Below are 23,818 nucleotides of genomic sequence, written 5' to 3'. Positions count from 1 at the left end.
TGGTCCAGGTGGGTTCTGGTTGTAGGCGGACGGCTGCTACAACGGGGCTTCAACCTCCTCATTTCTCTAACTCAGCCATCGTGCGGCGGGCGAGGTGGGGGTTTGCCGATAGTCAGTTTCCTCAACTGCGGTCCCACTTCTATGTGAATATGCAGGACAACACGCGTTTCCCTAGCAGCATTGTGGACCAACCATGTGGGGCTACAAAGTGGCTTCACTCGTGTTGGGGATGGAGGCCATCCTGCGTGGGTGCTAGGTCTAATAGGACGGCCTTCTCATCAGTGTGTGACATCTGTGGCAACTGTCCGCTACCCACTAGCCTCTTCATGTACCGTGGCAACCGTCAACCGCCTCTTCGCCTTTCCATCTCGATTTGGAAATGTTGTCGCATGCTCTTCCTCCCTCCTCCACTTGCCTTCACCGTTCCTTCTGCCATTATTCAATCATCGTCTCCATGGAGGGAACAGGTCGGAAATGACCCTGTTGTTCTTGCCATGATATGAAAGATGACGTGGTGGAGAACTCATTGATTGGTGCGACATCATCACCTCGTCTAGCATGGCAGGTTCGTTCAAGACCATTCTCAACTCAATTAGTAACATCATTACAAAGAACCCAAGGGTCCAGGAGCGGTTTGATCTCCTCTATCTTCTTCACCATGACCCTGCTTTTGGGGAACGTTCCAGAAAACAAAAAAATTCCTACGGTTTCACCAAGATCCATCTAGGAGTTCATCTAGCAACGAGTGATTGGATTGCATCTACATACCTTTGTAGATCACGCACGGAAGCGTTCAAAGAACGGGGATGAGGAAGTCGTACTCGACGTGATCCAAATCACCGGAGATCCTAGCGCCGAACGGACAGCACCTCCGCGTTCAACACACGTACGGTCAGCATGACGTCTCATCCTTCTTGATCCAGCAAGGCGGAAGGAGAGGTTGAGGAAGATGGCTCCAGCAGAAGCACGACGGCGTGGTAGTGATGGAGCTGCAGTACTCCAGCAGGGCTTCGCCAAGCACTATGGAGGAGGAGGATGTGTTGGAGAGGGAGAGGGAGGCACCAAAGGCGTGGGGTGAGAGGCCCTCCTTCCCCCACTATATATAGGGAGCCTAGGGGGGGCGCCGGCCCTAGGAGATGCAATCTCCAAGGGGGGCGGCGGCCAAGGGAGGAGTCCATCCTCCCCAAGGCACCTAGGAGGTGCCTTCCCCCTTTAGGACTCTTCCTTTCCTTATCTCTTGGTGCATGGGCCTCTTGGGGCTGGTGCCCTTGGCCCATATAGGCCAATGCGCACACCCCTACAGCCCATGTGCCCCCCCCGGGGCAGGTGGCCCCACCCGGTGGGCCCCCGAGACCCTTCCGGTGGTCCCGGTACAATACCGGTGACCCCGAAACTTGTCCCGATAGCCGAAATAGCACTTCCTATATATAATTCTTTACCTCCGGACCATTCCGGAACTCCCCGTGATGTCCGGGATCTCATCCGGTACTCCGAACAACATTCGGGTTACTGCATATACATATCCCTACAACCCTAGCGTCACCGAACCTTAAGTGTGTAGACCCTACGGGTTCGGGAGACATGTAGACATGATCGGGACGACTCTCCGGCCAATAACCAACAGCGGGATCTGGATACCCATGTTGGCTCCCACATGCTCCTCGATGATCTCATCGGATGAACCACGATGTCGAGGATTCAATCAATCCCGCATACAATTCCCTTCGTCAATCGGTATGTTACTTGCCCGAGATTCGATCGTCGGTATCCCTATACCTCGTTCAATCTCGTTACCGGCAAGTCACTTTACTCGTACCGTAATGCATGATCCCGTGACCAGACACTTGGTCACTTTGAGCTCATTATGATGATGCATTACCGAGTGGGCCCAGTGATACCTCTCCGTCATATGGAGTGACAAATCCCAGTCTGGATCCGTGTCAACCCAACAGTCACTTTCGGAGATACCCGTAGTATACCTTTATAGTCACCCAGTTACGTTGTGACCTTTGGTACACCCAAAGCACTCCTGCGGTATCCGGGAGTTACACGATCTCATGGTCTAAGGAATAGATACTTGACATTGGAAAACTCTAGCAAACGAACTATACCATCTTGTGCTATGTTTAGGATTGGGTCTTGTCCATCACATCATTCTCCTAATGATGTGATCTCGGTATCAATGACATCCAATGTCCATAGTCAGGAAACCATGACTATCTGTTGATTAACGAGCTAGTCAACTAGAGGCTTACTAGGGACATGTTGGTGTCTATTATTCACACATGTATTACGATTTCCGTATAACACAATTATAGCATGAATAAAGACAATTATCATGAACAAGGAAATATAATAATAATGCTTTTATTATTGCCTCTAGGGCATATTTCCAAAAGTCTCCCACTTGCACTAGAGTCAATAATCTAGTTACATTGTGACGAATCGAACACCCATGGAATTCTGGTGTTGATCATGATTTTCTCTAGGGAGAGGTTTAGTCAATGGATCTGCTACATTTAGGTCCGTATGTACTTTACAAATATCTATGTCTCCATCTTGAACATTTTCACGAATGGAGTTGAAGCGACGCTTGATGTGCCTTGTCTTCTTGTGAAACCTGGGCTCCTTGGCAAGTGCAATAGCTCCAGTGTTATCACAGAAGAGTTTGATTAGCCCCGATGCATTGGGTATGACTCCTAGGTCGGTGATGAACTCCTTCACCCAAATTGCTTCATGCGCTGCCTCCGAGGCTGCCATGTACTCCGCTTCACATGTAGATCCCGCCACGACGCTCTGCTTGCAACTTCACCAGCTTACTGCCCCACCATTCAAAATATACACGTATCCGGTTTGTGACTTTGAGTCATCCAGATCTGTGTTGAAGCTAGCATCGACGTAACCCTTTACGACGAGCTCTTCGTCACCTCCATAGACGAGAAACATTTCCTTAGTCCTTTTCAGGTACTTCAGGATATTCTTGACCGCTGTCCAGTGTTCCTTGCCGGGATTACTTTGGTACCTACCTACCAAACTTACGGCAAGGTTTACATCAGGTCTGGTACACAGCATGGCATACATAATAGAACCTATGGCTGAGGCATAGGGGATGACACTCATCTCTTCTATATCTTCTGCCGTGGTCGGACATTGAGCTGAGCTCAATTTCACACCTTGTAACACAGGCAAGAACCCCTTCTTAGACTGATCCATATTGAACTTCTTCAATATCTTATCAAGGTATGTGCTTTGTGAAAGACCTATGAGGCGTCTTGATCTGTCTCTATAGATCTTGATGCCTAATATATAAGCAGCTTCTCCAAGGTTCTTCATTGAAAAACTCTTATTCAAGTAGGCCTTAATGCTGTCCAAAAGCTCTATATCATTTCCCATCAAAAGTATGTCATCTACATATAATATGAGAAATGCTACAGAGCTCCCACTCACTTTCTTGTAAACACAGGCTTCTCCATAAGTCTGCATAAACCCAAATGCTTTGATCATCTCATCAAAGCGAATGTTCCAACTCCGAGATGCTTGCACCAACCCATAAATCGAGCGTTGGAGCTTGCACACCTTGTCAGCATACTTAGGATCGAAAAAACCTTCCGGCTGCATCATATACAATTCTTCCTTAAGGAAACCATTAAGGAATGCCGTTTTGACGTCCATTTGCCATATTTCATAATCATAGAATGCGGCAATTGCTAACATGATTCGGACGGACTTCAGCTTCGCTACCGGTGAGAAAGTCTCATCGTAGTCAATCCCTTGAACTTGTCGATAACCCTTAGCGACAAGCCGAGCTTTATAGATGGTCACATTACCATCCGCGTCTATCTTCTTCTTAAAGATCCATTTATTTTCTATGGCTCGCCGCTCTACGGGCAAGTAAGTCAAAGTCCATACTTCGTTTTCATACATGGATCCTATCTCGGATTTCATGGCTTCCAGCCATTTGTCGGAATCCGGGCCCGCCATCGCTTCTTCATAGTTCGAAGGTTCACCGTTGTCTAACAACATGATTTCCAAGACAGGGTTGCCGTACCACTCTGGTGCGGAACGTGTCCTTGTGGACCTTCAAATTTCAGTAGGAGCTTGATCAGAAGTATCTTGATCATCATCATTAACTTCCTCTCTAGTCGGTGCAGGCACCTCAGGAACATTTTCTTGAGCTGCGCCATTTTTCGGTTCAAGAGGTAATACTTCATCAAGGTCTACTTTCCTCCCACTTACTTCTTTCGAGAGAAACTCCTTCTCTAGAAAGGATCCATTCTTGGCAACAAAGATCTTGCCTTCGGATCTGAGGTAGAAGGTATACCCAATAGTTTCTTTAGGGTATCCTATGAAGACGCATTTTTCCGACTTGGGTTCGAGCTTTCAGGTTGAAGTTTCTTGACATAAGCATCGCATCCCCAAACTTTTAGAAACGACAGCTTATGTTTCTTCCCAAACCATAATTCATATGGTGTCGTCTCAACGGATTTCGACGGAGCCCTATTTAAAGTGAATGCGGCAGTCTCTAAAGCATAGCCCCAAAAAGATAGCGGTAAATCGGTAAGAGACATCATAGATCGCACCATATCTAATAGAGTGCGATTACGACGTTCAGACACACCATTACGCTGAGGTGTTCCAGGCGGCGTGAGTTGTGAAACTATTCCATATTTTCTTAAGTGTGTGCCAAACTCATGACTCAAGTATTCTCCTCCATGATCTGATCGCAGGAACTTTATTTTCCTGTCATGTTGATTCTCAACCTCACTCTGAAATTCCTTGAACTTTTCAAAGGTCTCAGACTTGTGTTTCATTAAGTAGACATACCCATATCTACTCAAGTCATCAGTGAGGGTGAGAACATAAAGATAGCCACCGCGAGCCTCAACACTCATTGGACCGCACACATCAGTATGTATGATTTCCAATAAGTTGGTTGCTCGCTCCATTTTACCCATGAGGCATGATTCGCACGTGTCAAATGATTCGTAATCAAGAGACTCTAAAAGTCCATCTGCATGGAGCTTCTTCATGCGTTTGACACCTATGTGACCAAGGCGGCAGTGCCACAAGTAGGTGGGACTATCATTATCAATCTTACATCTTTTGGTATTCACACTATGAATATGTGTAGCATTACGCTCGAGATTCATTAAGAATAAACCATTCACCATCGGAGCATGACCATAAAACATATCTCTCATATAAATAGAACAACCATTATTCTCGGATTTAAATGAGTAGCCATCTCGTAGTAAACGAGATCCTGATACAATGTTCATGCTCAAACTTGGCACTAAATAACAATTATTGAGGTTCAAAACTAATCCCGTAGGTAAATGTAGAGGTAGCGTGCCGACGGCGATCACATCGACCTTGGAACCATTCCCGATGCGCATCGTCACCTCGTCCTTCTCCAGTCTCCGCTTATTCCGCAGCTCCTGCTTTGAGTTACAAATGTGAGCAACTGCACCGGTATCAAATACCTAGGAGCTACTACGAGTACTGGTAAGGTACACATCAATTACATGTATATCACATATACCTTTTGTTTTGCCGGCCTTCTTGTCTGCTAAGTATTTGGGGCAGTTCCGCTTCCAGTGACCACTTTCCTTGCAATAAAAGCACTCAGTCTCGGGTTTGGGTCCATTCTTTAGCTTCTTCCCGGCAGCTTGTTTGCCGGGCGCGGCAACTCCCTTGCCGTCCTTCTTGAAGGCTTTCTTACCCTTTCCCTTCTTGAACTTAGTGGTTTTATTCACCATCAACACTTGATGTTCCTTTTTGACTTGTACCTCTGCTGATTTCAGCATTGCAAATACCTCAGGAATGGTCTTTTCCATCCCCTGCATATTGAAGTTCATCACAAAGCTCTTGTAGCTCGGTGGAAGCGACTGAAGGATTATGTCAATGACCGCGTCATCCGGGAGATTAACTCCCAGCTGAGTCAAGCGGTTATGCAACCCAGACATAGTGAGTATGTGCTCACTGACAGAACTGTTTTCCTCCATCTTACAGCTGAAGAACTTGTCGGAGACTTGATATCTCTCGACCCGGGCATGATCTTGGAAAACCATTTTCAGCTCTTCGAACATCTCATATGCTCCGTGTCTCTCAAAACGCTTTTGGAGCCCCGGCTCTAAGCTGTAAAGCATGCCGCACTGAACGAGGGAGTAGTCATCGGTACGTGCCTGCCAATTGTTCATAACGTCTTGTTCTGCAGGGAGAACAGGTGCGTCACCCAGCGGTGCTTGTAGGACATAATCTTTCTTGGCAGCTATGAGGATGATCCTCAGGTTCCGGAACCAGTCCGTGTAGTTGCTGCCATCGTCTTTCAGCTTGGTTTTCTCTAGGAACGTGTTGAAGTTGAGGACTACGTTGGCCATTTGATCTACAAGACATATTGTAAAATTTTAGACTAAGTTCATGATAATTAAGTTCATCTAATCAAATTATTCAATGAACTCCCACTTAGATAGACATCCCTCCTGTAATCTAAGTATAACATGATCCGAGTTAACTAGGCCGTGTCCGATCATCACGTGAGACGGACTAGTCAACATCGGTGAACATCTTCATGTTGATCATATCTTCTATACGACTCATGCTCGACCTTTCGGTGTTCTGTGTTCCGAGGCCATGTCTGTACATGCTAGGCTCGTCAAGTCAACCTAAGTGTTTGCATGTGTAAATCTGTCTTACACCCGTTGTATGTGAACGTTGGAATCTATCACACCCGATCATCACATGGTGCTTCGAAACAACGAACTGTCGCAACGGTGCACAGTTAGGGGGAACACTTTCTTGAAATTATTATGAGGGATCATCTTATTTACTACCGTCGTTCTAAGCAAACAAGATGTACAAAACATGATAAACATCACATGCAATCAAATAATAACAGTGACATGATATGGCCAATATCACATAGCTCCTTTGATCTCCATCTTGGGGCTCCATGATCATCTTGTCACCGGCATGACACCATGATCTCCATCATCATGATCCATGAAGTTGCTCGCCAACTATTACTTCTACTACTACAGCTAACGCGTTTAGCAATAAAGTAAAGTAATTTACATGGCGTTTCTCAATGACACGCAGGTCATACAAAAATAAAGACAACTCCTATGGCTCCTGCCGGTTGTCATACTCATCGACATGCAAGTCGTGATTCCTATTACAATAGCATGAACATCTCATACATAACATATATTTCATTCATCATTCATCACAACTTTGGCCATATCATATCACAAAGCACTTGCTGCAAAAACAAGTTAGACGTCCTCTAATTGTTGTTGCAAGTTTTACGTGGCTGAAAAAGGGCTCTAGCAAGAACGTTTTCTTACCTACGTTAAAGCCACAACGTGATTTGTAAACTTCTATTTACCCTTCATAAGGACCCTTTTCATCAAATCTGCTCCAACTAAAGTGGGAGAGACAGACACCCGCCAGCCACCTTATGCAACTTGTGCATGTTAGTCGGTGGAACCGGTCTCACGTAAGCGTACGTGTAAGGTTGGTCCGGGCCGCTTCATCCCACAATACCGTTGAAGCAAGATAAGACTAGTAGCGGCAAGAAAGTTTACAACATCAACGCCCACAACAAATTGTGTTCTACTCGTGCAAGAGAACTACGCATAGACCTAGCTCATGATGCCACTGTTGAGGAACGTTGCAGAAAACAAAAAATTTCCTACGGTTTCACCAAGATCCATCTAGGAGTTCATCTAGCAACGAGTGATTGGATTGCATCTACATACCTTTGTAGATCACGCGCGGAAGCGTTCAAAGAACGGGGATGAGGAAGTCGTACTCGACGTGATCCAATATTTTACCTCTTGCCAATATTTTCATAGAATAACAGGAACATTTTCTTGGACTTATTTGAGAAAATTTTAATGTTGATCATTTTTAAAATGTTTCTAAGGCTTTGAAAATTCCTTCAATTCAAATTCCTTGAATTTTTAAAAGGTGCATGGATGCTCACAAATGCAATTAATTACAAGAAAGATCTAGGGCTGTGACAGGCAAGGACAATCTTCAAGAGGAGATTGATTCATTTAAAGAAGCCCCTAAGGCATTGGTCAAGTGGGTTCCCAGGACTACATCAAGTTATACTTCATCAAATACGACTAGAACTCCAAGGATTCCCATCAAGATGGTGTGGATCCCAGAGAAGAAGAACTAGAGACTTCTTGAGGGTGACTCCGCCAACATACTTCACTCATATCATTTTGGCAAGGACAAGTGCAAACAACTTCAATACCTTGCACTAGTTCAAGGAGTCACAAACCATCTTGTTGGTAAGACAAGGGACAAGGTAACCTAATGCATTCATGGACATCATCTCATGTGAATATCACTCTATGTGTATGGATATCCTTGTTTGTTCCTTGCGGGACTAACCCGTTGTCGGGGGTTGGGTGCGACATATGCCAATGGATGGCTTATCATGGTGGGAGTGACTAGAACGTCGCCGGTGCATGGAAGCGGGATGAGGCGTAGACACAAACGCCAGCATACTTTACCCAGGTTCGGGGCTCTCCTAGGAGATAACACCCCTAGTCCTGCTCTGCGGGGTCTCTGCAGGATCATTAAGGCACTAGTGAGTACAATGGTGCTCCTCGAGCTGTATGCTAGAGGTAGAAGAAGGCAGGCACGCTCTCTCCTTCCTCTAAGTATGAGTCTAGTTCTAACAGGTTGGGAACCCTTTGCATGGGTGCCCTGGGGGGTTTATATAGGCCTACCCCCCAGGGGTACAATATTAATCTGGCCAGGTGTAGGACCCGGCTGTCAGTTTCTCTGGGCGCCGGCTTCTCCGCCGACTGCTGGGGCCCACTGCTTGGTGGGCCCTGCCGACTGGTCTGGTACGGAGCCGACAGGCCACTCCCGCCGCTCGCGGGTCTTGCCGGCTGCTGATTATTGTAGTCGTGATGCTAATGACGCATGCTTGGTCAGGGGAGCGTGGCTACAGTCCCGCCACCAGGTGGGAGATCATTGTAGCCACTCCAGGTCTCATCTGGTTAATGGTGCACGGGCCCCGAGGGAGGAACGGGCCGTCTGCTGGGAGCCGGTCTCCTTCAGGTCCGAGTGGTCAGGCCTCGGCTGACTTCCAGGCTCTCGCTGCTCAGTAGGGCCCGCCGCCTGCAGGCCGTACCAACAGGTCGTCGTGGGAACAGGGCTTTGTCTGCCAGTAGGGACGTCTGGGATGGAGTGGCAACAGTGCCACATACAGGCAGAGATCTCCGCCTGGACGGAGCACTGTAGCCATGCCCGGCCCTGGATATGGTGGTGATGGGCTACACTGCAGCCTCACCATGTCTCGTCTTCTTAATGGGAGCGCAGACTCTGAGGGCGCGGTGGGCGGCCTGCTAGGAGACGGCCTCTCTAGAGGCTGCTTCCAGGAAGTCGGCCCGTCTTGGAGCCGCCTTCTAGCTGTCGGCTGCTTGGGACAGCCGACCACCAGAAGGAGGCACTTCTTCTTGATGCCTTGAGAGGCGCAGCCAGCCCCGATGTCTTGAAAGGCTCGAGGACTTGGGTTAGGCTACCCGTGGCCCATTACTCTGATAGTAGTCCCCGAAGCTGGTGAGGCGTCGTAGCTGATAAGACGAGAAGCCTCAACAGTTTCCTTCTTCGAGTGCTCTGGTCTGAATCTTCATCCGATTCCTAGCGCGCCGCGTGGAGGATGTCGGCCACAGCCAGTCGGACTCAACCGAAAACTTCGAACGCCACGGCGGGAACCAAGCGACGTACCAGCGAAGTCTCCAGGCCCGCCGCCCGCCGTAGGCATGCCACTTGGCGCCAACCGACCGGGCCAGCCTGCCAGCGCACGCGCGTGATGGGACGCGACAGCAGGCTGGGCCCGCCACTACCGGGCCTCGGCACGCGAGCGGATCCACCGCAGTCGAGGCAGCCGGTTGAGCTTCTACGCGGAGTTACAGGGGAACGTGGGGTCGTGGGCATAGTTAATACCACAATCCCACGCCCACCCCTTGGCTTCATAGCTCGATGGCTATAAGTAGGGGGAGGAGGAGGAGCGGCGGAGCACGCGTGCCCTCCTGCCCTACTCTTGCCTCATTCTTCTTCCTCTCGCCGCAGCGCCCTCGAGCTCCGCCGGAGTGCTGCCTCCACTCGTTTCCGTTGAGCTCTTCCGCCCCAAGCCCTTCTTGGCCCTGCTTCGATCCTCAGCTCCCCTGTCGCGCCATTTGCCTCGTCGAGCTCTTCATGGCGCGCGAGCGGGGAGGAGACTGGGATGGGTCGAACGTCAATGACGACCACATCGCCTTCATCGGCAACACGCGACGCCTTCCCGGCGCTGGCTACGTGAAGGCGTGCGTGCCTCCCGAGGGGGAGATTTCGCCGGCGCCGGGGGAGGGCGAGTGGGTCGTCTTCCGCTCGCACTTCATCCGCGGCTTTGGCCTGCCGGCGAGCGGTTTCCTCCGCTCGTTCCTCGACTTCTACCATCTCCAACCTCACCACATCATGCCCAACACCGGCATCCTCCCCACCATCGAGTTGTGGGGGGCACTTTTTTACACCAAGCTGGGCACCTCCGCCAAGGAGAAGGCGGCCCAGTGTGGTGCCTTCGTCGTGGTGCGCTGGCCGTCGCCGCGGAATGTCTTCCCCGCCATCAAGCTGCCACAATCGGTCAAGATGTGGCAGCAATCTTACTTCTACTTGGAGAACATCAACCCGGCCGTCGACTTCATCAACCTGCCAGCCTACGAAGCCGGCCCACTGGCTGAGCCTCGGGCCAACTGGGGCTACGAGCCGAAGCCAGTGTCACCAGATGGCGCCACCGCCATCAATCGACTCCGGGCGCTGGTCGAAGCCGAAGGCCTCAAAGCGTCCGACTTGCTGGTCGCCTTTGTCGCGCGCCAGGTTCTCCCGCTCCAAGGCCGGCCTCACTTGATCTACCGGATGAGCGGGCACCGCGACCCGTGCCGGCTGAGTACCAAGGAGATGCCGGCTGCCGAGGTGGCACACTTGGTGAACGAGATCTCCGACCTCAAGCTGGACGGGTCCTGGCAATTCGGCAAGCAGCCCTACTCCCGTGCGGACCCGCCGCCTGCCGTAAGCTCTTCAAACTTTTCCCTCTTCCGTGCTTTATCTTGATTCCATCTTGCTGATTTGACCAGTCGACCTCTTACTTTTTCGAAACAGATCTACATGTCCGAGGCGACGGCTGCCGTCATGGGGGCGGGTGGCCCCTACCAGCTGGACCGAGCCATGACTGACGTGGAAGACCCCGACTTGGGGAAGGCCATCGAGTCGTGGCCGGACGACTTCGAGGAGGAGGAGGAGCCATGCCCTTCACGAGGCGCCAGCAAGGCGGATGCGGGCCCCTCCGCCGAGCCGACTGCCCGAGGCGGTACGCGAAAGCATAAGCAGGGCGCTGCCTTGTTCGGCAGCGCGCCGAAGAAGGTGAAGAACCCGACCGCCGCGACCAGGCGGAAGGAAGCCGCTGCGAAGGCGGCCAAGTTTTAGAATCTCCCGAAGGCGCCTCCCATGGTGTCGGCGTAAGTATCTTTTTCTCGTTCCTTCCTTTCTTGTTGATTTTATCTGATCTTCTTCTCCTTGTCTTCTTGATTTAGGCCGACCTCCGGGATGCGCAGGAATGAAACGCGCGTGAGGGTCGTCACGAGCAGGAGGCCGCCCGCAGGGAGAAGGCGGAGGCAGACAAGGCGGAGGCTGCCGCACTGAAGAAGCTGCCAGAGGCCGAGGCCGCTGCCGCCACGAAGAAACGGCTTGAAGAAGCTACACGCCACCATGAGCCTCTATTCGTCGTCCCCCTGAACTCCGCACCGCCACCGCCAGAGTTTGTGGCGCCAACTGGAGGTGCCAGCGACGACCACCCGGTCATGGAGAGGGAAGGCGGCGACGTCGTCATGCCGGATGTAGTCGTGCCTCCGGCACCGCTGTCCGAGGGAGCGCAGGACAAGTAGCCGGCTGACCCGGCAACGCCACCAGCCGAAAGCGAGATGGTGACGGCCCCAACTCCCGAGGTCTTGCACACCATCACGCCGCCGATCTGAAAAGGCGGCTTCCACTCCGCGCCCACTGGAAGTCGGCGCCGTGAGCTCTTCAATCCCGGACGCCGAGGCGATCAGCGCCGCGTCCGCCGATTGGGTCCGAGTAGGCGGGATGGGCCCTTTGAACCAGGCGATCCTGGACGTCCAAGGCAAACTTCGAGCCAAAGCCAACGGCCTAAAGCGATGCAACCAGGCATTCCTAGAGTCGCGAGCAGCCATCCAGGTATGCTTCTTCATCTTTGACTCTTGTACTTTTTGTACTTCTCTATGGGGGCATGCAAGCGCACCCACTGGGTGTAGTCCCTGAGTTTCGGGCCGGCTGCCGAGCAGGCGGCGTGAAACTTCAATTGGTGAGCTCCGAGTACTGACTTCATATGCTATCTTCTTTATAGGACTATCACAACCTATGCGCAGTTGCCTTCAACTCTAACGTCCGAGAGCTGGACCGACGGGCCGTCGACTTGTCGGAGAGCCGGAGTAAGTCCTTGTTTTCTTTCTCTGCGGGGGCATGCTGGCGCACCCGCGGGTTGTAGTCCCCGAGATTCGGGCCGACTGCTGAGCAGTCGGGCCGGATCTCCCCGTCAACTATTCTTCTTTTCCATGGGCTGCTGACGCCTTTTCCTTTCTCCCCTCTTGCAGAGGCCAACGCTGCCCTACAGCAGCAGCTTGGTGAAGCCGACACCGCCTTGTGCGCCAAGGAGGAGGAGTGCAGCAAGCTGGCCACGCAGCTGGCAGAGCAGGTGGAGCTTCTCAAGATGGCTTAGAAAGAGGAGGAGGCGAAGGAGTCCGGCCTCCTTGCCGAGTTCGAGACCGAACGCTCCGCTTGGACTCATAAGGAGGCAATGCTGACTGCCGGCTTCGGCGAGATCGAATACAAGGTTGATGGTAAACTTCTTCCTTCCTCTTTCTTTGATCTGGCGGCTGCTAACTAGGCCAGCTTATAGCTTCCGGCTTCTGCCTCACTTGCTTTCTGCTCGTGCAGACTTCTTCCCTGGCCACTCCGGCTCTGCCAACCAGGCAATCGAGGCCTATCGCAGATTGCTGTCGATGCCCCCCCGGGTCCCTTAGTGATCAGCACCTCAACATCCAGGCCCGCCTTCGGCCGGCTCATCGGATGTTGCGCTGCCTTAAGCGTGTCGGGGCCCAGGCGATCCCCGCCCTATGGCCAGACATGCCGGCTCCGTGCACTCCCAGCCGGACTGCCGACTGGCTGGTAGTGGCGGCCGGCAGTCTTGAGGCTTGGAAGGGCTCCTCGGCACGGGCTGGAGCACGCCGGGCCTTGGAGTTTGTCAAGGCGTGATACCCTAGGCTAGATCTAGCCCAGTTAACCATGTTCCGACAGGAGGCCCAGGAGGAGCTGGTGGCGGTGGAGTGTGATCTCATCAAGCGGGCAGTTGCGATCACCGAGTACACCAACACCAACCTCTTCATCCTGGAGCTGGCTGAGAATGGTGCCGAGGCGCCGCCATAGTGGTTCGGGCTAAACCCGGAGGATGGCGAGGACTCGGCCGAAGTGATCGACTCCAGCGACGAGGGAGAAGACAAGGAGGACAAGGAAGGTATAGAGGAAGCACCAAAGGTCGAAGCGGACGGCTAGCCTCAGCTCAACCGTGCCTCCAGCAATGAGCCACGCCAGAGCGAGTCGACTGCTGCTGAAGGCAACCATGCGGAGACTGACCAGTTGGCCGCTCCACCAACCGGCACCACCGACTCCACCGTTATGCGAAACCCGACTACTGCTCCCTAGGCTGCCAATTTATCTTTGATTTTCCCTGCTTATCAGTCTCGACAAACTTTGTTAGCTTCACACAATTCCACCCGCGGGGTGTATTTCAAACTTCTCTTGAATGTTGGCCAAGGGCCTTTTGATATGTAAATATTTTGCTGAGTTCTATCTCTTCTTTATTTCTGCTCCTTGGCCATTTTCCTTTGCCACCCTCCCTCAGTTGCCATCTTGCCAGCCGAACAGCCGCACTGCGGACTGTGGCTGGGTCAAGTACGTCGCCACTTTCGGGAAGGCAAGTACTTAGCCGACTAGAGTGTTTAGCAATTTAGGTAGAAGCCGGCCGGCCAGTTGCGGAGCAGCCGATCGGTGAGGCGGGTATCATTTTGGGTCCTTAGCCATTTTTCATGTGGGTACCGTTTTGTGCCTTTGACTCCTGCCTACCGAACAGCCGCTCTGTGAGCTACGGCTTTGGCAGGAGAGGGCTTAAGTGCCAACACATTACTTGTCTGGTTGCTGGAAGCATTACATAGTGCAAGGCGGCGAGCCCTCGGGTCGACTGGTCGAAACTGGTGCCAGGCGGACTAACACATTCATAGGCATAATACTTATCATATAAATAAAGGAGGGCAGTCCCCGAGCTTCTTCTCGTGGGACCCGGAGTCTTCATACTTAATACAAAAGTTGGCTTGGTACATACTGCATCAACTGTAAAACCTTCGGAGGAGGTTTGCATTCCATTGTCATTCCTTCTCCTTGCCGGAGTTGTCTCTTTTGCGTGCTCGATGCTTCTGAGCATCGATCAGGTAGTAGGAGTCGTTGCCCAACACCTAGCTGATGATGAAGGGGCCTTCCCAAGGTGCCGAGAGCTTATGCTGGCCGGCTGTTCGCTGGATCAGCCGGAGCACAAGGTCTCCCTCTTGGAAGGATCTTGGCTTGACCTTCCGGTTGTAGTATCAGCGTAGAATCTGTTGGTAGATGGTGGACCGGCTGAGTGCCAGCAGCCGACCTTCTTCCAGTAGATCGACACCGTCCTCTCATGCTTCTTTTGCCTCCTCTTCGGTGTACATGGTGACTCGAGGAGAGTCGAATCCGATGTCCGTCGGGATGATGGCTTCGGCACCGTAGATGAGGAAGAAGGGCTTGAAGCCGGTTCACTTGTTCGGAGTTGTGCGCAGGCTCCAGAGGATGGTCGGCAGCTCGTCGAGCCAACAGCCGGCCGAGCGCTCCAGAGGCTCGACTAGTCGGGGCTTGATGCTCGACAAAATGAGGTCGTTTGCTCGCTCCACTTGGCCATTTGACTGCGGATGGGCGACGGACGCTAAGTCCAGTCGGATGCCCTGCGTCGCGCAGAAACGAGCCAAGGCGCCTTCGGCAAAGTTTGTGCCATTGTAGGTGATGATGCTGTGTGGTATGCCATAACGGATGGTGATGTCGGTGATAAAAGTCACAGCAGTCGGACATTCAACTTCTTGATTGGTTTTGCTTCTATCCAGTTGGTGAACTTGTCCACCGCGACAAGCAGATGAGTCATTCCGCCGCGTGCTGTCTTGAATGGTCCCACCATGTCTAGCCCCAAGACAGCGAAGGGCCAGGCAATGGGGATGGTCTTGAGTGCAGAAGCCGGCTGATGTGGATTGGAGTGGAACTTCTGGCACCCTTTGCATTTCTGGACCAAGTCTTTGGTGTCTTCTAGGGTAGTCGGCCAGAAAAAACCCATGGAGGAAAGCTTTGGCAACAAGTGCTCTTGAAGCCGCGTGGTGGCCACACTCTCCTTGGTGAATATCTTTGAGGATTGCTTGACCTTTCTCTGGCTCCACGCAGCGCTGGTACACGCCAGTGACACTGCGCCTCACAAGTTCTCTATTGACAATGGTGTAGGCTGCTGCCTGGCGTTGGACTTGCCGGGCCGAGATCTCATCAGTCGGCAGGTCTTTGTACACCAGAAAGTTGAGGATGGGTTGTGCCCATGAAGGTGCTGCTATTTCCTCGACTGCCAAAACTGCAACTTGCACGAGGGTGGTTGGGCCGGGAGGTGGCAGGATGGAGTCGGCTACCGCTTGCTGAGTCAATGAAGTCCCCGGGCCAACTGGGGCAGTCCCCGGGCCATGCACGGCTGCAGCAGTCCCCGGGCCGCCTGCTGAATTCCCCGCGACGGCTGCTGAGGTCCTCAAGTCGGATCCGACTGCTTCAGGAGGAGCCGGCACGAAGATGGAGTCTAACTCTGGTGATGGCTTGACAGGCGGCTTAAGGAGGCGCTGCAAGGCAACGCAGGCTGGTATTGCTTGCCGGGTGGAGCCGATTCGTGCCAAGGCATCTGCTTGCTCATTATCATTTCTTGGCACATGTAGGAACTCGCACCCTTCAAAGTATCCGTTCAGTTGCTAGACGAGGAAGCGGTAGCTTGCCATGTTTGCATCTTTGGCATCCCAGTCTCCTGACGACGGCTTGACCACTAGGTCAGAGTCTCCATAACACAGGATCCGGCGAATGCCGAGTTCCTTGGCAAGCTGGTGCCCGTGAATGAGTGCTTCATATTCAGCAACGTTGTTGGAGGCGGCAAAGTGGATTTGCAGCACATATCTGAGCTTGTCGCCTTTTGGAGAGGTGAGGACGATGCCGGCTCCCAAACCGGTGTGCATCTTGGAACCATCAAAGTGAATCCGCCAATGGGTGGAGTCTGGCGCTGGCGGCAGGTACTAGGTCTTGGCCCAGTCGACGAGGAAGTCGGCCAGTGCTTGTGACTTGATGGCGGTGCGAGGCTGGTTGTAGATGGTGTAGGGGGCCAAATCTATGGCCCATTTGGCCACTCGGCCTGAAGCATCTCGGCTGCCAATGATCTCGGCAAGAGGAGCAGTGTAGACAATAGTGATTGGGTGCTCCTTAAGTATGGCTTCAGCTTCTTGGCGGCGAAGTGTACGCCGTAGCACATCTTCTGATGATGCGGGTAGTACTGCTTGGAGGCGGACATCACTTCACTCAGGTAATACACCAGCCTCTGGACTGGTAGTGCTTTGCATTCTTCCTTGCGTTCCACAACTATGACTGTGTTGACCACCCGGCTGGTGGCGGCGATGTAGAGAAGCATGGGCTCTTTAGCAGTCGGAGCCGCCAAGACAGGCGGAGTGATCAACATCTTTTTGAGATGGAGAAAAGCTTTGTCCGCCTTGCCGTTCCACTCAAAAAAAGTGGTCTTCTTCATGAGCTGGTATAGGGGAAGAGCCTTCTCGCCCGGCCGACTGATAAAGCGGCTGATAGATGCCAAGCAGCCAGTGAATTTTTGCACATCCAGCAGTCGGGTGGGCACCTCCATCCTCTCGATGGCCTTGATCTTCACGGGGTTGCATTCTATGCCGCGCTCTAAGACTGGGAAGCCAAGAAGCTGGCCGGCTGGTACTCCAAAGACGCATTTCTCTGGGTTGAGCTTGATCTGAAATCGGCGCAAGTTTTCAAAGGTCTCCTTGAGGTCTTCTAGCATTGTTCCGTGCCTCTCCGTGTTCACCACGACATCGTCCACATAGACGTGGGCGTTTCTACCGAGTTGCTTGAGGAGACACTTCTGCATGCAACGCTGAAACATGGCGCCGGCATTTCTCAAGCCGAACGTCATGGTCAGGTAACAGAAGGCTCCGAATGGCGTGATGAAGGCGGTCTTCAGCCTGTCGGCCGGGCTCAGCTTGATCTGATGATACCCTGAGTATGCATCCAAAAAGCTCAACAGCTCGCATCCGGCTATGGAGTCAATTACTTGGTCAATTCTTGGCAAAGCAAATGGGTCTTTGGGGCAAGCTTTGTTGAGGCTGGTATAATCAATACACATGCGCCACTGCTTATTCTTCTTCAGCACGAGGACTGGGTTGGCTAACCATTCGGGAAAGAACACCTCCATGATGAATTCGGTTGCTAGAAGCCGGGCTATCTCTTCTCCAACAACTCTTCTCTTCTCCTCTGATACGCGGCGCAAGGGCTGCCTGACTGGCTTAGCATCAAGTCGGACATGTAGCTTGTGCTTGGCGAAATCCGTCGGAACACCCGTCATGTCCTTGGGAGACCATTCAAAGATGTCCCGATTCTCACGGAGGAAATCGACGAGCTCGCTTTCCTATTTGCTGTCAAGGTTCACACCTATGACAGCGTGCCTCTCCGGGTGCTCCGGGTCCAAGGGTGTCTTCTTTGTTTCTTTGGCCATCCTGAACGAGCCCTCAGCTTCTGACTCCTTGGGGTTGGACGACATTTCCTGCAGCTTGCCTGCCATTGCCACAACCTGGTCAAGGAGCCGCTTTTCAGCCGCAATCACGAGGGACTCGGCTAGTCGGCTGCTATCTGCCACGCAGGTGGACGACTTCTTGTAGTCCCCAGTTATGGTTAGGATTCCCTTGGTGCTCGGCATCTTCATCTTGAGGTAGGCATAGTGGGGGACCGCCATGAACTTGGCCAGAGCAGGCCAGCCAAGCAGTGCATGATAAGGGCTCTCAAGGTCCACCACCTCAAACCAGACTGGCTCTCAGCGAAAGTGCTCTTTGTCTCCGCAGAGGACGTCAATTTGATTATTGCTGATTGGTGAGCAGGAAAGGCCAGGAACTATGCCATGGAATACAGTCCGACTGGGCTGAAGCTGCCTATGTTTGATTCCTAACTTCTCCATAGTGTCTCGGTATAGGATGTTGATGCTGCTACCGCCATCTATCAGGACACGGGAAAAGCGAGCGGCCCGCCTCTCTGTGGCGAAAGTGGCATCCAAAACCAGGGCATAAGAACCGGGATTGTGCATCACCTCCCGGTGGTCAGCTCTGCTCCAGCTGATGGGCCTCTTAGACCAATGCATGAACTCGGGGGTCTCTGATATGACTGCATTTACTTCTTGCCGTCTGATGTGCCTATCGTCGGCCATGCTGGTGAACACGACATAAGCTCCATGCTCTTCGGGGTATTCGTCTTGTACGGCGCCGACTGGCCGAACCGCCGGCTGCTGGGGAGGAGGAGGCAGTAGGCCCGCGGGCAGAGGAGGCGGGAGTCCATCACCTTTGGCGATCCTGGTGAGCCAGTGGCATTTCTGAGTTGTGTGGTTGGACGGCTTCGTGCCGCTGTGGAACTTGCAAGATGCATCGAGAGTCTGCTCGTACGAGAAGGCGGGCAACCAGTTGGGCTTGCCGCCCCTCTGACACTTGGGTGCAGGCTGCCCTTCTGGCTGCTGACCCTCGAATGTCGCCACCTGTCGGCTTGTGGAAGCCGACAGTGTGGCCTTGCGCTTGTTGTCATTTGGTTGCTGACGCCGACTGGTGTCGCCAGCCGGAGTCCGAGGAGCTTGAGGAGCCACTTTGCCAGATACGTCAACTCGGATTTCCGCCTTCATGGAGGAGTCGGTCGTGGCGTACTTGTCCGCTATGATCAACAATTTGTCGAGGGTCGCCGGCTCGTCACAGAGAAGCTAGTGTTTGAGGAGGGTGCCTTCTCGGCACCCGGCGGTGAAGTACTCGATGGCCTGCACCTCGTGCACTCCCTCGCAGGAGTTGCGTAGCTCGGCCCGCCGCGTGAGGTAGTCACGAGTCGACTCAGTGGGGCCTTGGATGCATAAGAAGAGCTGGCGAGGCTTGGGTGGCCGCTTGTACGTGTTGGTGAAGTTGCAGATGAAAGCTTCAGTGAAATCAACCCAGTTGTTGATGATGCGGTGCTTCAGGATGTTCAGCCATGTCCGGGCTGTGCCCTAGAGCATGAGCGGAACGTACTTCACGGCAACGCGCTTGTTGCTGTTGGCGATGCTGATGGCAGTGGAGTAGTCGACCAGCCAATCTGTCAGTGTTCTGGGAACAGGGGTCCCCAGACTTGCCTGCATGCGGCCCGCGGCATGGCTGAGCCAGCAGGCCGTACGCCCCATCTTCACCAACAAAGCATCCAAGACCCTCGCGAGGGGCCAAGCCTCGTGAGGCGGATGATGCAAGACCTCCTCTGGAGTGGCCTAGCTAGGCAGGCTCACGAGGAGCGGAGATATCAAGGCAAGGCAAACCTCACAAGGCTCTCATGACGTGAGCCATGACGATCGGCACCAGGCGGGCACTAGGCAGGCGCCAGCGCGCGCAGCGTCCTTGTTTCCTCTTTGGTGCAAAGGGGGCAAGCGCAGCCATGGAGTACCGATGCATCAGGCAAAGGTTTCCATTCCCGTGCAACAAGACCAAGACCATGGACTGCAAGACTGAAAGTGCTAGTGATCGACTAAAGGGGGGTGAATAGGCAATTTTTATGGAAGTCTTCAAAACATGGAAGTTTCAAAGACAAATGATAGAAATAAACCTATTACCATGCAGCGGAAGGTAGACTACACTAAGCAAGCCATAGTCTAGTATTCAATGAAATGAGAGCACGAAGACTAATAGCAGCTAGGCAGTATGGATCAGGATGGAAGATAGTATGAAGCCAATCAAAACAAGCAGTCACTCAATGAAGATAAGAAATAATGTAATCATACAATGACTTCACAAAGACCAGCAGTAAATAAAGAGATGGGCAGGATACAACCAGTGACTCATTGAAGACAATGATTTGTTGGACCAGTTCCAGTTGCTATGACAAATGTACGTTTGGTTAGGGAGGCTGAGATTCAACTTAGAAGACCGCATCTTCACCTTATTCCCCTTGAGCTAAGGACACCCAGTCCTCGCCCAATCACTCTGGTAAGTCTTCAAGGAAGACTTCCAAACCTTCACAGATTTCATTCACCAGCGATCCACAATGACTCTTGGATGCTCAGAACGCGAAGCCTAAACGGCTGGAGGATTCACAGTCCTCAAGTGTAATAAGTCTTCAGATCACACAGACAGGAAGACTTAAGTGATGCCTAACACTCTTTGGCTCTGGGTGTTTAGGGCTTTATCCTCCCAAGGAATTCTCTCTCAAAGGCTTCGAGGTGGGTTGCTCTCTGAGCAGCCAACCGTTTATGGTTGTAGGGGGTGGGCTATTTATAGCCACTAGGCAACCCAACCTGATTTGTCCAAAATGACCCTGGGTCGCTAAGGAACTGACACGTGTTCCAACAGTCAGATTTCAAACACACACACGGAAACTTTACTTGGGCTACAAGCAAAGCTGACTTATCCAACTCTGAATAAGATTTGCTCTCATAGTCTTCACTCGAAGGCATAGGATTTTGGTTAAGCATCACTTCAGTCATTCTGACTGGTTTTCTTGGACCCCACTTAACAGTATGGTGGTTCCTATGACTCAACAAAGAAGAAAAAGAATGACGAAACAACTAAGTCTTCGTGCTCCATAGTCTTCACACGATGTCTTCTCTTGTCATAGTCTTCAATGTGAATGTCTTCACATACCACCTTTGACTTTGATGTCTTCATACATTTTTAGGGGTCATCTCTGGTAGCAAAACCGAATCAATGAGGGACTTCTACCTGTGTTATCCTGCAATTCTCACAAACACATTAGTCCCTCAACCAGGTTTGTCGTCAATACTCCAAAACCAACTAGGGGTGGCACTAGATGCACTTACAATCTCCCCCTTTTTGGTGATTGATGACAAACTGGTTGAAGTTTTCAACGGGGAATAAAATATGTGAAATTGTAAAGGATAAGGTATTGTCTTCATAAGTTGCAAAGGCTCCCCCTGAAGATGTGCATATAAGTACTTTGCTCTTGGAATGCAAATGCACATGGCAGGTTGTACTTGTGGAGTTCCTCTTCAACCTATGATGACAATTCATCATGCATGATATGATGTAACGAAGATAATGACATTCATAATGGAAAATGGACGTCTGCAAAATGACCTAAGTGCGGAATTTATCATCGCACATGTGGAATTTATCATCGCATCACAGAATAGCAAATAAGTAGCAGGCGACCATCGAGTTTAAGTGTTACAACTCAAAGAACCAAATGTATCGAAAAGCAGGAGTTGTAAACACTTGGCAAAAGTAGCACAGGGTAAAGCAACCACCCATATGGACCCGCTTGAAGACTATCAAGTCATATGCTTCTCCCCCTTTTTTCAGTAAGGACCAAAAAGGTTTGAAGACATAGAGCGCCTACTCGTTCCCATGAGGTGCAGGCGAGGCAGCAGGGTTGTCGTTGAGGTCCGGTGGTGGAGAAGAACTTGGTGCAGTGTCGACACGCGCTGAAGTTGGAGGAGGTGAAGTTGCATCATCTTGGTCATCGATGACTTTGGCATTCACTGTCGCAGCTGAGGACGAATAGTCAGAGTCTTCAAGTGAGGGAGTCCGACGCAAGTGAGCATTCCTGGGAGGAGTTGAGTCAAACTTGAACCGTTTGGTGAAGCCATCATCTTGTAGATAAGCTTCAGCACTAAGTAATGTCAAACTCTTCCACGACCTCCGACAGGTTTCATGAGTGACAAAGGCATTCTTGGTGGCAAGATTGCGAATGCGGTTGACATCCACCAAGAGGCTTTGCATCTGACACTTAAGCCATTCGTGATGTTTGTCCTGTTTCTGGTGTAGCGCGACGAGAAGCTCTCGGTCATTTAGGACACGAGATCGCCTTTGAGGCCTTTGTGCAATGGTGCTACCTGTGGCGTCAGTTTGAGCGCGAGGAGCACGTGTGTTGCCAGTAAGGGGATAAACACGAGAAACTGTTGGAACTCCTTCAATAGGCTGGGTGAAGCTTTGGTGATCAACATTGTGAAGATAAATGGGATCCTTAGCCGGCTCTGGGTAAATAGCTTCAACTGATAGATCAACCTCTGGCAAGAATATGAGATGATTGCGCGCAGACGGCTGACAGTTGAAGGCAGAGTGACGCTTGATAAGATGCATGACCCATGGAGCATAGAATTTCAACCCAAAATGTCGGAGCCAGATGCAACCAACTGCCTGATGAAGAAGTCTTGAGAATTGAAGCTAATGCCATTGAAAATATAGAAAACCAAAGTCTTGATTGCTCCTTCAAGCTTCGCTGCAGATGAGTGTCCTTTGACAGGCCATAGAGTCTTCCTGATGATATGGTAAATGGTGTGAGGCAGGTACTCTAGGTCTTCAACAAAGAACTCAGATGGGTATTCAGCGTCGTTAGGAAGAGGCTTCATCATGCTCAGCATTTGACTCATGTTGGGTTCTGGCTTCTAAAAAATGCTTTCCAAGGCATTCTGGTGTTGTTGACGACCTGGTTCATAGTATTCACCAGGAGTGGGCAAGCCTGTGAGCTCAATGATATCAAGAGCTTTGGCTTCATGATGGACATTGCCTGTCATCCACTCAAGGACCCAAGTCTTTGGATCCCTGTTGTAACCTCGAATGTGAAGAGATGCATAGAACTGTAGCAGAAGCTCTTCATTCCAGTGTTCCTTATCTGTGACAAACTGCAGCAGTCCAGCATTTCTGAAGCAACCCAACGCTTCTTCAAGGAAGGGCAGGCGAGCTATAGCTTCAGAGTCGAGGCGCATATGTGGAAATATGCGCCCTTGATTGTATAGGACGCAAGAATAGTAGCTGCACTGCTGATAGCTCCAGAACCGATCTGATGAAATGCGAGGTTTGGTATAAGGGTTCTTGGTGCTATTGAAGAAGGTGTTATGTGCCACGAAGCCATTCACATTGAAGACCCCAGGTGAAGTTGCAGTGCCTGGGAATCATGGAAGTCTTGGCTTGGGCTTTTAGACTTGAGGTATGTACTCGACATGATATTCAAATTGTGGACCCGCAGCAGGCGGAGGAACCAGAATGGGCCATCGGACCATAACAGGCTAACCACGGTCAAATGCCAGCTCAATTGTATGAGGTCTTGGAGGGGGGACATGAGCATTGGCATTGTCATTGACATGAGCTTCAGGGGCCACATTTGCTTCAGGTGCTTGTACCTCAGGTCCTTCAGTATTGGCTTCGGGTGCTGCAGTGGCTTCAGGCGCATGGACTTCTGGCACCGCAGTAGCTTCAGGCGCCGCATTGGCTTCAGCCATGACAACGTCATTGGCTTCAGCGGTGATGTTGGTGGCCGCCTCAGGATTGTTAACCTCCACTTCAGAAGCTGGAGGGTCGGACATGTTTTCCTCGAGAACAACATCTTGGTGGGACGGGGGTGTAGCAACTCTGTCTGCTTCAAC

This window comes from Triticum urartu, chromosome 4 (genome assembly GCF_003073215.2).
Source record: "Triticum urartu cultivar G1812 chromosome 4, Tu2.1, whole genome shotgun sequence".
In the NCBI taxonomy this organism is placed as follows: domain Eukaryota; kingdom Viridiplantae; phylum Streptophyta; class Magnoliopsida; order Poales; family Poaceae; genus Triticum; species Triticum urartu.
This window is presented reverse-complemented; position numbering follows the sequence as displayed.